Source organism: Channa argus, chromosome 17 (genome assembly GCF_033026475.1).
Source record: "Channa argus isolate prfri chromosome 17, Channa argus male v1.0, whole genome shotgun sequence".
Classification (NCBI taxonomy): Eukaryota; Metazoa; Chordata; class Actinopteri; order Anabantiformes; family Channidae; genus Channa; species Channa argus.
The window spans coordinates 20291705-20295263 of NC_090213.1; positions in this window are offsets into that span (position 1 = coordinate 20291705).

Here is a 3559-nt window from a genome sequence, read left to right on the forward strand (position 1 = left end):
AGACAATAAAGAGATGTCACGTCATGTCTGTTTCTTCAGTTCTTTTCCTGATGTTGGTGTTCTTCTAAATCAGCCCGTTCACACTCTTAAGGCGTTAAAACGGCTGCTTTGCCCAATCCTATGATATTACGTATTTGCGTCTCATACCTTTTGCGTGTAACACTCGAGTTTATCAGCCATGTACAATTAGTTATATATAAAGCCAAAAGACCTCACACCTAATAAAGGGGTGCGGTGGTTGGCTGGTTCAAAACGCAAGACTTTCCTACAGCAAACCGTGGTTCCACTCCAGTGCGAGACGTCCTGCACTTTAACGATGATTATACCACCATTTAAATTACCCTTACCCTAATTTCTAGTGCCCAACCGTAAGACAGTTCGGTTTGTGCGTAAAGTCAACCAAACTGACAGTTCCAAACCGTCGTTCCCGTGACGTCATACAGTGGCGCTCCCAGGGCTTTAAACAGTGACGCGAAAGGTTACTTGTAACGTCCATATTGTGGTATTGAGGTATTTTACGTCGACATTTGAGGCCTTAGGAGGCGTCACTATATGTTGCATTAATTGAAATCGAAAAAAAAACGTTGGGTGAACAAACAAGTTTCGTTTTTCGTTTTGGGGCTTGTGGCATGGGATGCAGGATTCTCCAGAATCAAACATGCACTAAGCGTGTCCTTAAACAACACCCGTGACTGCTTACTGCACCCCCAGAGGAATTGGTTAAATGCAGAGTACAAATTTCATTGTAAGATGTATGTGGTCGGTGACGACATCAAAGCTTCCATTTAAACTTTTTTTGTTGTTTATCAACACTGAATATCCTTCCCGACTCAACCCTCCCCAATTTCTACCGGGCTTGAACAGCTGGGGATGAGTCTTACATATTCTAAACAATGCCACCAAACAGAGAAGCCTAAAATCGACAGCTTAAGTGAGGAAGACAAAACGAGATGGAGTAGTGTGTTTTAAAGTAAAGAGGAATATTTTGGCCTTACTTATATCCGACGACAAAGTTCGGTGTGCTTTGGACAAATGGTTCAGCAACTATAGTTGGTGGGGCAGGTCACGTAGTCACCGCCGGTTTGATATGAGGCGGCCTGCGGATGTACGCCAGTACTCGATTGATCGTGACAGGGATGATGGATGATGTTTGTTTATTTAGATATTATATACATTAAATCAATTTTACATTAATATTAACAAAAAATATATATTTAATATGTATTAATGTAAAATGGATTTATATATATATATATATATATATATATAATATATATTCTTTATTAATATAAAAATGATTTATTTGATTTTATAATTCATGTGCCATTTTATAGTAGCATATAACAATAAATTACAAATGTATAGAAAAAATACTTAATAATAACGAATAGACTTAATGCCATCGATTACAACGCCAAATCAACGACTGAATAAACTTTACAAGAACAATAAAATCTTATTTCCTGTTAGTTGGATTGAAGTTCTGCATACTGTTTGTTTCAGTTCTGTTTTTGATACGTGCTTGCAGTGTCAAGACTAGTAGTCTGCCAATATAAAAATGTTTCCTCCTCTCTCATACACACAGACTATAACGCATAGTCTGCTAGAATTCAATAAGACGCCTGCATAACAATGGACAGTTTAGTTTTTCAAAATAACCTACTTAGGAGAAAAAGCAGTCAAACAGTAGTGAGTGGGATTAATTTTCTGGAGCTTATCGTGCAGTGCACATGAGCGCAAAGCTAACAGGCCTAATTTATTCGGCTCTGCCAACTGCTGTGGCGATAAATGAGTTTTGTAAGGCTGCCGGAAACAAGCGCGTATCTGTAAAAAAAAAAAAAAAAAAAAAAAAGGGTGATGTCCCGTAGAAAGCTGCATCATATGACTAACAAACTTAGTTTTTACTTCCAGCCTATCTTGACAGCAACAGAGGATATAAGCTTTACAAGACTAGCCTAAGTCTATCCATCCATCATCTATCCATTATCTTATCGTCTTCAGGGTCGCGCGGGGCAGGAGCGAGATACGGGGTACACCCAAGACCGGACACAATTTTTAAATAGTACAGCAGGAAGATTATAAAGAAACTCGGCTCGGTGATGATATATCCTAAGCAAATACATTTGAGTTCTTATGAGATAGGTACATTATAAAAAAAAAAAAAAAACATGCAAAGCCTATAACTAACAAAATTGTTGCAAAATAAATGAATTAAAATCCCCTGGTAGATACCACCGTTCTGGGAATATATTTATCTAAATATCATAGGATTACATTTTTTAAAAAACTATTTTATTTCCTTCATTTTTAGACATTGGAGGTAAAAGACTATTTGTGGTGCAGTGGTGAAATAAAATACATCACACAACAAGATAAGTTTAAATACATAAAATGAAAATAATACCAGCATGAAGAAAAACATCTTTATTTTATGAAGCCCTGTGATGCTTATTATGAAATGTCAATATGTCCGAAGTTATCCATAGCAGGGTACTTCAGAGATTAGAAAAATTGGTAAACCATTCCTGTAAGGCAATAGGCCACAGCCATATGTGTTTTATAAATAAACGGAGTAAATGAGACAAGAAAAATAAGTAAGTCAAAAGCTAAATTTCAAATGCAGTCTAACAAGCTCAAGCATTTTGTGCTTTAGTACAATGTCCCAATTTGGAGAGAACAGTAACCTATGGGTTGTTTTACCTGTCTATTCATAGCCACCATTTAAATTTGCCATGCAAAACTACCAGGTGGATTCAATGTTGTGGCTGATTATCTACTTTTTAGTGATGTAACCTTCTTCCCAATTCTGAGCATTCAACATAAGTATAATGCTGGAGTGACATAGGTAATGATGGCAAAAATGGTAAACAATAAGCAGCAATCTTGAAGTCTACAAATTGTCCAAGTGACATCTTTTTACATGTAATTAATACCCACTTCCGCTATTCAGAGTAATCAACACAGTCACAGACCTTTAGTAATTAAAGAAACAAGAAATGTCTATCCAGATAGTCTACAGCTATCTCCAGGGGATTATTTTAGTGAGCCATAAACATATGTACAGTAGGAGTCCTCAGTAGATGACAGAGAAACGAAGATATAGAGATGCTGGCTGTTCAGTCCTCCCAAAAGCTCATCTTCTCAAACATGTCTTTGTTCTGTCAACAAGTCACATCCATTGTCCCAGATATTTAATGCTGACCCACACACATTGCTTAATATATGCTGTGCGCGCACCAGCACACACTCCACCCTTCTCTTCCCTGTCTTACTCTCCTTTCTTACATGGCAAGACCACACAGAGTGGCTATAAGGTCCTTAGTAAAGCAGGCTCTCTTTAAATTTGGAATAAGAAAAATCTGGTGTGGAAGTTGCAATCAATTCCGCTTTATCTGAAGGCTCTAAGGTCTGAGTTGATAAAAAGCTAACTTTTTAAAGCTCAGAAATAAGTACCTAAAGAGAGTACATAAAAATGTAAACTATGCACTAATGAACATGAACTGCAATGGCAAAATCGGGCTTCAACCCCCGACAACCATGCCAATGTCATTAAATAACA